The 15370-nt window shown below is 45.8% G+C and overlaps 1 protein-coding gene across 7 annotated transcripts in view; it reads right to left on the reverse strand.

The window, feature by feature from the left end:
- SYNCRIP (synaptotagmin binding cytoplasmic RNA interacting protein) overlaps positions 1–15370 on the reverse strand; it is a 640060-nt gene that overhangs the window by 6887 nt on the left and 617803 nt on the right. The window lies entirely within an intron of this gene.

A 15370-nucleotide genomic window follows, 5' to 3' on the forward strand; every position in this document is an offset into this window, starting at 1 on the left:
AGAACTTCAGCAAGGAGGGCAGATAGGGGGATCAATATATTTCTGCACCCTATGCCACATTTTTCTAAAGGCAGGCGTATGCTGTCTTGATGGATGGACGCCTGGCTGCCAAGAGGACGTTGCAGACTTCAGGAGGAAGGTCAAAAGCTGTCAACTACTGCCACTCAAGCCCCATGCAAGAAGGTGGAGACTGGACAGGTTCGAGTGAAGGATCTTCCTCTGCTGCTGCAACAGAAGAGTAACGATGGACATGCTCAGTAGTTTGGGATACCACTCATTGCCCAGTCCGAAGCAACAAGGATGACTTTGAGCACAGTCTTTCTTGATCTTCTTGAGAACTCTCGGAAGGAGTGGTATGGTCAGAAAAGCATAAAGGAGGCATGTTCTCCACTCGAGCCGAAAGGCATCTCTGAGCAAGAGCCGCCTTGGAAACTCCAGCGCACAAAATTGCTGACATTGCACGTTCTCGGTGGAAGCTAATAGATCTAACCAAGGCTCTCCCCACGTTGAAAGAGACCTTGCACCACCTCCAGTGGAGACGCCATTTGTGATCAGCTAGGCATTGATGGCTGTGTTTGTCTGCTCTGGCGTTCAGAGAGCCTGTCAGGAGTTAAACCTCCAGGAATATGCCCTGATGTTTCAGGAATAAACAGACAGGCAGTGCCTCTTGACAAAGGGTCAACGGACCCCACCCCACCCGGTTTGTTGCAGAACCACATGTCGTTGGTGTTGTCCATGAATACATGCCTTCCCTTGATGGAGGGTAGAAAGGTGAGCTCCAGCAGGTTGCTGTTGAGTTCGGATTCTGCCGGAGACTAGAGTCCCCTGATCTCCACCTCTCCCAGATGGCAACCCCAATCTGAGGAGTGACTGAACTGTCACTTCCGTGAGATGTGATTTGGGAAGGGAGAGGTGTCTGCCTCTGACCCAATCGCTGTTTGTTAGCCACCACTTCAGATCTTTCACAGTTCCTCGGAGATCTGGATAATGTTGGTGAGGTTCCCCGGATGCTGTGTACATTGGAACTTCAGGTCCCACTGCAGAGCCCACATATGCTATCGAACATAAGTCTCAGAATCAGTTTCTCCGAAATCCAGGATAGAGTCTAATACACGGGTATAGCCTGAATATCCTGCACTCGTCACTCAAGAGGATAAGCTTGAAATGGCACTGTGTTCAGAACAGCTCCGACAGAAAGAAGTATCAGAGAGCCTGGTGTGACTTTGGCATGTTGATATAGAACCCCAGTGAGTGCAGGAGGTTCGCCGTAGTCTGGAGGTGGGAGAGGATAGCCAGGGGGTGAACCAGCCTTTAACAGCTAGTTGTCAGGATAGGGAACAACTGGTACCTCTGATCTCCGCACCATCACCTTGATGAACACCCGTGAACTGAAAATGCTCTTCTGTAGGTAACCCCAGTGGATGGGCAGTCATATGGAAATGGGAATCCTGCAAATTCAACGCAACTATCCAGTCTTCTGGGTCCAGAGAAGACCGGAATTGAGCGAACGTGAGCATTTTCAACTTCTTAAGGTAATAGTTTAGGGGACGTAGGTCTAGAAGAGGACAAAGGCCTCTGTCCTTTCTGGGGACCAGAGAGCAGTGGGAATAGCAAGCGTGACCCACTTGTGGCAGCAGCATCCTCTCTATGGCTCCCTTGGCCAAGAGCTGTGACGTCCTTGCGGAGAAGGGACAGATGATACTCTGTCAGCCTCTCGTAAGACAGCGGCATGGGCGGATAGATTTTTACAAAGGGAAGGGAGTAGCCCCTTCAGATGATTTGCAAAACCCACCCATCAGATGGTATGAACTGCCAGCGGGGTAGGTGATGCAGAATCCTGCCGCCAACTAGGCACCCTTTATGGTAAGAGGGTCAGATTAGGAGGGTTTGGAGGCCGTACCTGCTGGAAATTGGCCCGGTGGAAGCCCATCCGTTGAAAGGAGCAAAAGGCAGAGGGAAGGGAGATGTGAGGCCACAGAAAGGCCTAAGGACCTGGCTGTAGCTCGACTGTCCTCGAAGTGCTCCAGTGCCGAATCCGCCTAGTCTCCAAAGAGACCGGTTCCAAAGGGCATGCGCATAAGGGAGGATTGACATCTCCTAAAGAGCCATTCGTCCTCAAACAGACGTGGCACCTCAAGGCCACCGTTAATGAAACCGATGTACCCGGTGAGTGAGTGGTGTCAAGTCCACAGCGGATAGTGAAGTTCACTGCATCTCTTCCATCGGCAACGGCTTGAGAGAGTACGGACCTGTGCAACCGTGACCCACAATGTGTAGGAGTAACAACCCAAAAAGGATGCATTTTTCATGGACTGCAATGCCAGGCTGGCATAAGAAAAAAACATCTTCCCCCAAAGAGTACAACCTCTTAAATTCCCTATCAGAGGGAGTGGTAGGGAATGCACAAGGCTCTCTGGGGTAGGGTGTTGGGTGAGTTAATTTGGGTCCCCTGTGGTGGGCAGTGGTGACAGGCGATTGTCCTATTCACAGGAGCCCCAGGGTTGGATTTGGACCAAGTCCCTCAAAGGAGGCCAGTGAGAACCTCACTGTACCGGAGTAGCGGTTCGGGTGTAGGTGGGGGGGGGGGCTCCCAGTTGCAGCATTGAGTTGACCTCAGCCGTTCTCCGCACCACCACTGCGTAAGAAGCGCCCTCAACGGTAGCTGCGATAGGGGGAGAAAGCATACCAGTATCTGCAAAGGCATCCAGTCCACTGGCTTCACCCTGTTCCTCACACCAGTCCATGTTAGAGTTGTCTTCATATGGCTGCTATTCCTCAGGGTCCAGCCCTAACCCAAGGAAATAGGGATCAGGCTCTGATCTAGGAAGCAAGGCTCAAGACAGAGTTGGATATGGTGTTGGGCGACACACCCCTCCGGCTCCGCATTGGAGTTGGGATCAGAATGGGGATGGCAGCGCCAGCATCTGGACCATTGTCAGGGAAGGTTGAGTTGCTATGATCGCCACTGGTACACGTCTTGGAATAGATCCTTGGGGCCCGAATGAATCCAGAGCTGCTGGCACGGAACTAGATGGAACCCCTGTTCACCCCTCGGGGTTCTTGGGCGCGCGACTGAGGGATCGTGCCGACCAAATATGAGGCGCATGGACACAAAACTCCTTCAGCTGGGCGGGGTTTGCTCCAGCTCCCAGAAAGTTGGGGGGTCACAGAGTTGGAACAGGCTCTACTGCAGAGACAGGCCTTGAATGAAGATGCTCCATCGAAGACTTCTTCAAAGACCTTTTTCTTGTCACAGGACTTACTGGAGTGTCCCAACGACTGAGTGAGACCAGGATCTTGGACTCCGCAACCGCTCTGGGGATCTTTCTCTCTAACATCACCTTCTTGCACACTGAGCTGCAACAGGCCTGAGGGCTCACTCTCACAAGGCCTTGGGATTCATTGCATGGCAGTCAGTGCATGACTTCAGGTCATGGTTGCGCTCGAAGCACCACAAGCATGCAGAATGCAGGTCAGTCACCGATATCGGTTAATGATAGGCTATGCAGGGCTCTAAGCAGACCTTCTTAGAGAGCAACCCTGCACAACAAGAGGGGGAAAAAACCTCAAAAAAGTCAACAAAAACCAGGGGTAGCTCTTCTCCAGATCAGCGCTGGCTGGCACAGAGAGCAAAGAACTTAAGTCAGCATGCCTGGGTAGCGCCTATTTAGGTGCAGAGGACGCCACTTCCGGTGCGAATGACACGCAGAGCCAAATGATGCCACCTAGCAGCGCGCAGGGATACTGCTCACAAAAAACCTTCTACATCCACTCGGATGCCTGGGGAAAGGTAACGTATCTATGGTTAGAAGTCTCCATCAGATCACTAATCTATTAAAGTATTTTACATTCATGAACATGCACTATATCAAGTAATGACATGTAGACACATTTTCTGTCCTACAACAGAGAACCATAAAAATAACCTCAGGAAAATGCGATCCAAATTTAATAACCAAGCAAACAGTTGAAAAGGTGTTTACATTTACTGGAAAAGTTATTTACCTGTAATCCATCATGGTCTTTCCCTCCGTTGGCCAGTGCAAGATTTAGAACTCTACTTTAAATGTTTAGTTCAAAATCAATATGAAAATCGCTTTAAGAAAACAGGACTACAAGTGATTTTTTTGTTAATTATTCTTAAGCCTTTGATCTCTCACCATTATTCCATTCTCTGTTAAGTGTATTACACTGCCTGTATGGGAATGCTACCACTTTAAAGCAAGATGTGCATTTTCCTTAGGATCACTAGCAGATGGAACGGCTATTTTCTTCGAAGCAGAAGCCATCATGAAAAGATAGCTTCCACTGCTAAGAACAACCAATTAAGCCTTGTTAAGGAAAAGTTACTTGTAATCCGATCTCTATACATCATAGGTATGTTCATAAAGGGAAAACAAAATTAATTACTTTCAGCAACAACATTTCTGGCAGATAATGTAACTAAATGGTAACTTACCATTAGAGTTTCTGGATTCACATACTGTGCATTAATGAATGGGTCTGGAATGCGCTCTTTTGACGTTTTTTTGTGTTATAGATCGATCATTTGGTTGTAGGTTCCACCTCTATTATGTCAGAAGTACTTCCTAGAATACTTTGTAAATGGTAGCAATTTTTTGATTTTCTTTCTTTCTCCTCCCCCTGTTGCAACATCTCTCATCCCAGGGAGGAGTGCTGGACACGTGAATCCAGAAACTCTTCAAGCTGCAAAACTAATCCAACTGGTAAGTAACCATTTCCTTTTGCAGCTTAAATCATTTCTGGATTCACACGCTGTGGATTGCCCGGGTAGTGGTTTTGTGTGTTCTCTTGAGGGGTCGCCTAAGATGAGATTGTGTTTGCAAACCACTGCTTTAGAACTCTGTCCCACCTTTGCTTCTTTGTTGGCTTGGAGGTAACAGTAATGCTTAGTAAAAGTGTGTGTAGATGACCAAGTGACCGCCTTACATATATGCTTGGGAGACAATAGCGATGAATGAGGTTTGCTCCCTTTTTTTCTTGCTGAATGGGCTTTTGTCTCTTCTTCCAGGGAAACTCCAGCCGTTGAGGGGCATTTCTGTATTGTCGGTACTATACAAAAATGAGTTACTTACTTGTAACTACGATTCTCCAGTATTGGTATCTTTCATAGATTCACATGCTTGAATCATCCCAGTCGTCGTAGTGGGAGTCCCATGGTATACATATAAAAGCAGTAGATAATCCTACAATAGGCCACAATGCAATGAAGAGTTACGGCAATAGCCAATCCATTTTCTCTTGTAAAATAGAACCAAACTTAAGTAGCAGCCAATCGGGCGACGGCACCTTATAGAACAATCCCAAGAGAGGCTACGTCCCTCAGATTTTCAAGCACAAGTGTGAAACTATAAACCTTGAGGAATAATGGAAGCCATTCCGGGGAGGAGGGTGAGTCACAAGTGAATCTATGAACGATACCAATATTGGAGAACCGCAGTTAGGGGTTAAGTAACTCATTGTCTTCTCCAGTATTGGATCTTTCATAGATTCAAATGCTTGAATCAGAGTAGCAAGCAGTCGCATAAGCATACATGTATAAAAATACTGTAGTATAGATGTGTTGACCCTTAGAGGATAGTGGGTAACAATATGCAACTTTGGTTCTCCAGTATTGGTAACTTTCATAGATTCCCATAGCTTGCATCATTCCCTGAAGTCAGAATGGGAGTCTCGGTAAATAAAAAATAACAGCAGTAAGTACAAAAGAGAAAGAAAAAGGCCTAGGCCTCATCTCATTTTGTAGCATATCCACCTCTTTTTGTAAAAGAGACCAAAGTAATGTAACAACCAATCAGATTAGCCTCACCCCATAGAACCTTCCTGAGAGAGCCTCGGATTTTCGTAGCCGTTGTGTAACCGTAACCAAATACGCTGAAGGCTGAGCTTTCAGAGGGGAGGAGGGTGGGCGCCTGGGAATCTATGAAAGTCACCAATACTGGAGAACCAAAGTTACAGGTAAGTAACTTCTTACTCCAGTATTTGAACTTTCATAGATTCCCGTAGCTTGTATCAGAGTAGCTAGCAGTTAGCAACAAAGCACACTTTGTGAAATACAGGAATAATTCTGCATCCATATTTACATAAGAATTAACCAGACATTTACAAACATTAGTCAGTAAGAAATTATGTGATACAAAATGTGCAATAACAGGAAGGAGGGTTAGAAAGGAAAGCTCACCGCTTACTGGAAGAGGTTCCGCAGGACTGCCTGTCCCACTGCCGCCTCACTCCATGTGGAAGAGTCCAAGCAGTAGTGTTTCGTGAAAGTATGGGCACAGCTCCATGTAGCTGCTCTACAAATGTCCTTGATAGGAACTCCAGCGAAAAGAGCAGCAGACAATGAAACTGATCTTGTGGAGTGCGCCCAGACACGTCCTTCTACAGCTTACCAGCCGCTTGGTGACAGTAGTGGATCGTGCTGGCAATCCAACGTGAAACCCCTCGCTTTGAAAGGGGAAACCCTTTTCGAGGTGCACTAAAAGCGACAGATTTCCTGAAATCATTGGTGCGCTGAAGATAGAATTTCAAACATCTCCGGACATCCAAGGAATGAAGAGACCTTTCCGCTGGAGTGGTGGGTTGAGGGAATAAAGATTTTAAAAGGACCGGCTTATTCAAATGAAAATCCAAAGGTACCTTTGGAATGAATTTCGGATTTGTTCTTAGAATCAGAGTGTCCTTCTTAAACTGTAAAAAGGGATCCTTAATAGTGAGAGCTTGAAGTTCCCCAACTCTCCGGGCTGACGTTAAAGCGAGAAGGACAAAAACTTAAGATCCGCTCTATGAATAGGCTCAAACGGAGGGCTCATGAGTTGAGCAAGTACCAAATTGAGCTGCCACATGGGAGGCGGAGGTCTAACTGGAGGGAAAACTCTATAGAGTCCATATATACTCCTAGATACAGAATGGACGAGATTTGACTTAGCCAGAGACAGAATGTAAGGCAAGATCTGATGAGGAGCAGAAGAGAAAGGATGAATGTTTTTTCAGTGGCACCACAAACAGAAACGTTTCCATTTCGAAAGATAGGTTTTATTCGTACTTGGTGCACGGGCCTGAGCTAACACCTCTTTACATTCCCGAGGGATATCTAGATTCATTTCATTTCAATCTTTATTCGGTTTAAAAAACCTTATAAGATACAATACATTAAAATCATAATACATCATATTACAGTAAAAAAACAGCAGTGGGTAAAAATATCATCACATCTCATTTGCACAAAATACATAAAATTCGATACATTTTCCAAAACATCTACATTGGGGTTGGCTAGATCTTGATCGGTCCCTCTTCTATAGAGAACACTAAATAAATATACATAGTAATATGTATTACACTGCCTGTATTGTTAAAAAATGATATACACCATAGCGGTAGAGCAGGCAGCACTATAGCAACTAATAAATGACTCAATAACATGGTAAAATAGCCTATTAGGTTTTTTGATTTTTCTTCCTCCTGATCAAGGCTACACATAGGAGAAAACGACTTAGGCTAAACACATATCTAGATTCTGAAACTCTCGCTGTTCAGGAGCCACGCTGTTAATTGAAGTAAGCATGGATCCGGATGTACCACTTGGCCCTGGGACATAGTCAATACAGAAGGAATCCGCTGATCTTGGGAGAGCAGGAGAAGCTCCGTGAATCAAAACTGGCAGGACCACGCCGATGCTATTGGAATCATTGGAGTTAAGGCGTAAACAAATGCGCTTGACCAGGCCATCAAAAGCGCATTCCCCAACGACCCTCGATGTTCCCTGTGTGCGTAAAAGCAGCATTTCTTGTTTTCTGGGGTGGCTAACAGGTCTTTGGAAGAGTACCCCAAAAATGGAAAATTCTCTCAAGAGTGCCCTAGTCCAGTTCGTGACAGACCGACTTCAGATGACTCAATGTATCTGCTGTCGTGTTGAGGGTACCCGGAAGATGTTCCCTTGAGAGAGTGATTTGGTGAAGAATCACCCATTCCCAAATCGCCTGGGCCTCCTTGGAAAGCAGTTGCGTCACATAGTGCATGGCCGTTGTGTTGTCTGTACGGACCAGGACAGTGGAGTTCCATATTCTTGGGAAGAAGCCTGTAAAGCCATACTAATCGCCTTGAGCTCCAGAAGATTGATGTGAAGAGTGAGTTGTTCGGGTTTCCAGTGGTCGCTTACTTGAAGGTCTTGCAAGACCGCCCCCCAGCCAGGAGCTGGAGTAACTGTGAAAGTGAGACCCTTTGAGACATAGTCTTTGATCATCCACCAGCTGACTGCCTCTTTCAAAAGAGGAGTAACGATTATCTTGTCATCGAACGAGCCTTCCGCTTGGCGCCATTGCATGTCCAGTTGTTCCTGTAGTGGGCGCATATGAAGCATGCAATGCGGAATTAAGGGAAAGCAAGAGGAGATTGATCCTAGGAGACATTTGTATAGGCGGACACACAGACTGTCTTTTTTGTAATTGACGGGCGGAAGAAATCAGCTTTTTTTGTCTTTCCTCTGATGGAAAAGCTTTGCAGCAAGTTGTATCCAGAATGAAAGCAGTGGTGACAATGTTCATTGCGCAATTAATGATTTCTGAAGACCGATCTCCTTCCTCCAGGATCTTCTTTGCATCAGCCTTGGAACCATCTGGCAGCTGTTCCATATACGGAGCTAAGTCACACCACATTTGGCGATCATATCTTCCCAAAATTGCTAATGCATTGGCAGCCCTAACAATGAGGCTGGACATAGAGGAAAACCTCTTTCCCACATTATCTAGACGCCTACCCTCCTTATCCGGTGGTGTGGTAAGGGGCGCCAACGTATTTCTTGACTTCCTTTGAGCCGCCTGAGAGATGACTGAGTCCGGCTTCGGTTGACAAACCAGGCAAGCGGAACCATCCTCTGGAGCCTTGTATTTCTTCTCCAGTCTCGGAAGAACAAGGATGACTGTAGCTGGAGACTGCGTTACCTTTACTCCCTCACTCCATATAGGTTCCACAATCGGGATATAACGGACAGACTTTCTGTAAGGCTCCTTAAAATCATAAAGAAAGCCTTCAGATTGTACTGTTGTAATGGAAAGATTAAACCGTTTGGAAGCCCTTTCCATCAGATTGGGGAAACCTCTGATGTCCGCTGGAGGAGAATCTATAGGATCCGGTAATGGTGAAGCAGGATCCGGAATAACAGTCGTCCCATTCCCTATCTGGATTTGGGACTTGTTCTATGCTCTGGTTATCAACATATGAATCATCGTGTACTGTGACCACATTCTGGCGACCTTCCGTTGACTCCGGAGGTTGAGGTAGTTGAGGAGTTACCATGTCAGAAGAATAGGCAGGAGGTGGTGGAGGAGGCACCTGCATTGCTTGTTGTTAAGAGGATTGTGATTGAAATCTCCTCTTATAATCCATGTCTTGTAGATCACTAATAAGTGAAGACGGCATGGCCACCATACCCTGTTGCAACTGTTCTTGAGGTCTAGCTTGTGGCAGGTATTGCTGCTTGTCCATATAATTGTCTTCAGAGTCCAAGTCTTGGTATTTTATTTGAAGTTGGGATAGACTGTACGCATCCCCATAAGGACCCTCATCCTCATCTGAAAATTCTTCAACCAAAAGCAATGCCGGAGGTGATGGTGTCACTCTCCGAGGAGATGTCATTTCTGGTGTGATTTGGCATCTTTTTATTGAAATTTGCACTTACTGTATCGTCAACGAAGAGTCTATCATCGATGACGATGGAAGGATAGTCGACGAGCTAGTTGTCAGCACCATTGTAGATGGTGCCGTCGAGCTAGTCGTCGCCGTCACCATCGCTGGCGTCATCCTCGTCGAGGTAGTCATCATAGTCAACGACATTGTAACTGATACCTGGTAGTGTCGACAAAGTCGTCGGTGAAGCTTTTGACGACGCGCCCGTCGACGTCAGGTGAATCTTAGATGCCGTTGTTGACGTACCGGATGTTGTTGTCGTCGACAGATGGATTTTCTTCTCACATTTTCCATCATGAGGTAAAGAAGCTGGTTTTTTGAACAGCTTTGGCTTGTCAGATGGTGGAGGTGAAACAGAAGGTCCATGGCTCGCCTTCCGAGTAGAAAGTACCTCAGAAACTAGTCCCTCCCTCTCCTTTACATCTCAGTGAGGAGACCTTTTGGGACTTGGCCTGTCAGACCTATCAGAGGTCTTTTGTAAGGCCTTAGCAGGGGGATCAGCCATAAGTCACTGGATATTTCTTCCTTACGTGACTTCAGCTTTTGCAACCAGGTCAGTAAACGTCCCTCGCTATCTCTCAGGGTCTTGGAAGAGAAGGTCCTGCAGATCTTACAATCAGTGGCCTTGTGGTCAGGGTACAAGCAATACATGCAGTCCTTATGCTTGCCCTCCATGTAAAGCCTCTTCTTAGAACAAGTGGCACAGGCTTTAAATAAAGCTTTCTTGTCCTTTTCTGACATCCTGAAGAGAACTGTAGAGAAAAGAGTGGAGACTACCTTAGCACAACGTACAGTAGAAAATCTGAGGCTCTCTCAGGAAGGTTCTAAAGGGTGAGGCGAATCTGATTGGTTGTTTTAATACTTTGGTCTCTTTTACAAAAAGAGGTGGATATGCTACAAAATGAGATGAGGCCTAGGCCTTTTTCTTTCTCTTTTGTATCTACTGCTATGTTATTTTTTATTTACTGAGGCTCCCATTTCGACGATGGGGAATGATACAAGCTAAGGAAATGTATGAAAGTTCCAATACTGGAGTAAATATATATGTACATATATACACACACAGACAAATATAAGTATATTTCACACAAAGCAAAAAATAAACACCTCTAATAGTAGAGGCTTACCTTATTGGAATAGATGACGTAGGACTGCCTATCCCACTTCTGCTTTGCTTTAAGTTGCCATGTCCAGGCAATAGTGCCGCATGAAAGTATGAGCATTCTTCCAAGAAGCGGTATGGCAAATCTTGTCCACTGGAACACCAGGGAAAAGAGCATCAGAAGAGTACACTGCTCTTGTAGAAGGCGCCCTGGTCTTGGTTGTAAGCGGTTTACCAGCCGTAATATGACGGAGTTGAATAGTAGCAGTGATCCACCATGCAATAGTTCTTTGTATCAGCAGAATCCAATCTTACAGGCCCATAAGATACTAGAAGTTGATCCGTTCTGCGCAGCTGCTTTGTCCGTTGCAAGTAAAACTTAAGGCATCGTTTTACATCTATAGAGTGAAAAGATTTCTCCGGTGAAGAATGCGGGAAAAAGTGTGCAGTTTAACGGGCTCATTAAGGTGAAACTGAGATGGTACCTTTGTTATGAATTTAGGGTGTGTTCGTAACATCACAATCCTCTGAGACGGGTAAGTAATGCTCTTTAATGGTGAAAGCTTGAATTTTGTTTACTCTTTTAGCAGAAGTAAGAGCGAGAAGCAAAGCCACTTTTCATATGAGAAACTTGAACTCTATTTTGTGGATTGTCTAACACTATGGTTTCATTAATTGAGACAGGACCACATTAAGGCGTCATTCTGGTGGAGGAGGCCTAAAAGGGGAAAAAAGTCCTGAATAGACCTTTCATGAACTGCTTGATGATGCGATAAGAGCAGAGAGAAGAGGCGTCAGACGTGCATCTGTATCGGGAGAGGGCAGCGAAGTGGACCCTTACTGAAGCATATACCAGACCTGATCCTGCCAGAGACCAAAGAGAAGGCAAGATTTGTCCTGGGGATGAGAGAAACGGGTGAATATCATTCCGAAGGCACCAAGAACAAAAATGTTTCCATTTTAGTATGTACGTTTTTGTAGTAGACTCAGCTCTTGCCCTGGACAACATATCTCTACTGTCTTGAGGGAGGACTAAATCCTTGAACTCAGATTTCATACATGCCATTGAAGAGAAGCTGGGTGCATATGTAGGATCTCCCCTTTGTTCATCGTTAGCAGAGCGGTTGTACATGGAAGGCGGATTGCGACAGCAGGAGTAGCTCTGTGAACCAGTGCTGGCGTGGCCAACATGGAGCAAAGAGGAGGAGTTGGCACGGTTCCAGTTTCATTTTAATCGGCACTCTGGAGATTAGGGGGCATGGGGAAAAAGCGTACACAAAGATTCTTGACCATCTTTTCGAAAATGCATTCCCTCATGACCCCATCTGTGGTTCCCTGCTGGCAAAGAACTGGCATTTATGGTTCCCTTGAGACACAAATAGGTCAAAGTTGGGGGTTCACCATTTCTTGAAGATATGATCGAGAATCAGTTGGTTGAGTTCCCACTTGTGATTTGATTGATTTAACCTCCTCAAGATGTCTGCTAGGTTGTTCTTTACTCCTGGGAGATGCTCCGCTTTGATAGTTATTTGATGTTGCAGTGTTCATTCCCAGATACTTTGAGCTTCCCAGGATAGGATTGGAGACCTTGTTCCTCCCTGCTTGTTTAGATAAAGCACTTAAACTTGGAAGAAATGACTGGAGGACTAGAAAAAAAATTGCCTGTAACTAAAGAAATTCTTTTATTTATTTATTTTTATTGGCATTTTCAAAACAACGCAACAAACATTGCAAACATCTAGCCAGTGTATATAACAAAGCAGTTATCTGCACAACCGTATGCTGTGTCAATTACAAATTATATTTCCTGCATGCTCGGTCCCCTGTTCAATACAGGAAAAACTAAGATATCTTATTACACACACATCTGCGAAAGCCCAGGTGAATATTTGACAAGAAATCCATAGCATCACCCCCAAGGTTATGCATACCAGGTTGTTCCCTGTACATAGAAACAGAATCTTTCCCCCCGCTGTTCCCTCGCCTCGTATTTCTCCACCCGCTGATCCCATCGTAAGTCACATAGCCACAGAGTTCGTCGGCATATCTCCGTCATCCTCTCTACGCTCACAAGCCCACGTAACAAATGGCTCCCATATGTCTCTAGGTCTGGCCTTTGAAGGCATTAACTCCCAAAAGGTGGTTAGTTGCGAGTGGCCGTATGAGAAGTCTCAGATCCACTCATTTAGGGAAAAGGCCCCCTTCCACCCCCAGTGTATGGCAACTTGGCGTTTTGCAAATAAAAGAAGCATCGCATGTAGTTTACGGACCTTGACCGATGTGTTCCTCACGTATCCCAGCAGGCCCAGCAAGGGGTTTGGATCTATAGGCGTACCTAGTATCTGGTGGATCACCGTAAATGTATTGGACCAGAATGATGCCAGTCGTAGACAGCTCCATGCCATATGTAAAAAGGTTGCTGTAGTGAAACCACATCTCCCACAACTATCATCATCTTTTAGTCCCATACGGTGCAGAACTGCTGGTGTCCTGTAAAATCTGTATAAGAACTTAAATGTATTAAACCAAGTTTAAAGTAAGGGGACAACGCTGTGAGCTGACAACAGTAGGCCCACTGGTCCTCCGTGAGCGGAATTTGAAGTTCTTCATTCCATGCCAGGAAGCCCGTGGCTGTGTCAGGGAAGCAGAGGTTTGCAAATGACTATAGATCCGTGTGATCAGTCTGCGTGGTGCAGCTGATTTAAGCACGTTTTCTAATGCAAGCAGGGTTGGCGGGGGTTGGGAAAGTGTCAGGTAAAGACCGGCATGTGGCCTGAAGTTTATAATACACAAAGAGTTCGGAGAATGGCACTGTTTGACCCTCCACTTGGACTGGGGCGGCCGCAATGCCTCCTCGGGATACAGGTATGCAAAAGTTTGCAAGCTCTATTTTTGTGCTACGGTCTTACTTATGCTGTTGCTTATATTGGGTAGCATAGGGTTGTGCATCAGGGGTATGGTAGGGGCATACAGTATAGAAGTACCGGCTCTATTACTCAACTCATTCCACGCCCACCGCAGGGTCTCTACTGTGTCAATTCCATCACCGGAGCGCTTGTATGGTTGATATAACACTACTTGTACAGGGACAGGCACCACAGCATCAGTTTGTACAGCCACATGGGGCTGAAGGGAAGTCGGGTGTATCCAGTGATGAAGTAAATGAGCCTGAGCGCTCCATGCATACAATTGCATATCTGGAGCTCCCAGACCACCCTGTCGCAGGGGGTGTGTCAGTAGGTCCCACGACGCTCACGCCTGCCTGCTCACCCAGACCAGTGAAACCAGCAGGGATCTGAGATTTAAAAAAAAGCTTGCGTGAGGGGGGACGGGAATGTTTGTGAATAAAGATATTTCTCAAGTACCACCATCTTGACTAGTGCCATTTTCCCGATTAGGGAGAGCAGGAGCTTGGCCCACGCTGCAACTTTCTCTTCCAGCCATGTAATGGCTTGGTCGTAATTCATGTCCCAAATTTCTAGCATATTTCTACTGAGCCATATGCCCAGATATTTCAAAGGTTCATCCACCCATTTTAGAGGGAACTCGGATGAAGCCGGGATAGTAGCGACTGTTAAGGGAAAAATAACTGATTTAGCTCAGTTAATGGAAATGCCAGAGTCCACTGAATTTAATAAATTCCTGAAATAATGTATCGAGGTGCGAAGTCAGGTCAACAATGTACAGTGTGACGTTGTCTGCGTACAATGAAATTAAAAGGCTTCTGGTGCTAAACCCAATCCCCCTGGCGGTGTGATGCTGCCTAACTCGTACTGCCAACAGCTCCATTGCTATAGTGAAAAGCAATGGGGACAGTGGGCATACTTGCCTTGTACCACGTGAGATGCCAAATGGTGCCGACATTAGGCTGTTCACTCGAAGCCGAGCCGTTGGCCGTGTATAGAGCACTCAAATCAAACTTTTAAACAGCGGACTAAATCCCATGCGGCTCAGAATGGCAAATAGATATGGCCATTCAAGCGTATCGAACACCTTTGTAGCGTCGAGAAAGAAAGCAGCAGCTTCAAGTCAGGGTGTAGATAATGCAGTACTGAAAACACAGTCTGGAGATTGTGGGAGATAGATCTCCCTGGGATAAATCCCAATTGTCCCAGGCGGGTGATCAAAGGGAGCAGAGATTGCAAACGATTAGCGATTAACTTTGCCGTATTTTCACATGTAACTCCAGAAAATTGATATGCGTTTGAGGGAGAGACTCATTTGCCACTTATTTGGAAGTTTTGCAGATGCGCTCCCCAGCCTTCCAAAGATGCATCTGTGGTCAGAACAAACTCTGGAAGAGGAGAAAGTATAAGAAAGTGGCTATATATATATATATATACACCGGACCAAAGTAAGGTACAGTGTGTATGGAGTCCCCAGTCTCCTGAGGTTTGGCAAAGGCTTAAGTTAGATATAACCTTACTCTCTAAAGTGGTAGCTTAGTCGAGCAGTAAGGCAGTATCAGAGGACAGTGTAAAGCATTTGTTGTACACACTCAGTCAGCAAATGGTCTCAGACACTCAAGAACTGAACTCTATGCTAATTGTTTTTATATCA

The sequence above is a fragment of the Lissotriton vulgaris genome, chromosome 6 (genome assembly GCF_964263255.1).
Source record: "Lissotriton vulgaris chromosome 6, aLisVul1.2, whole genome shotgun sequence".
NCBI classification, from domain to species: Eukaryota; Metazoa; Chordata; class Amphibia; order Caudata; family Salamandridae; genus Lissotriton; species Lissotriton vulgaris.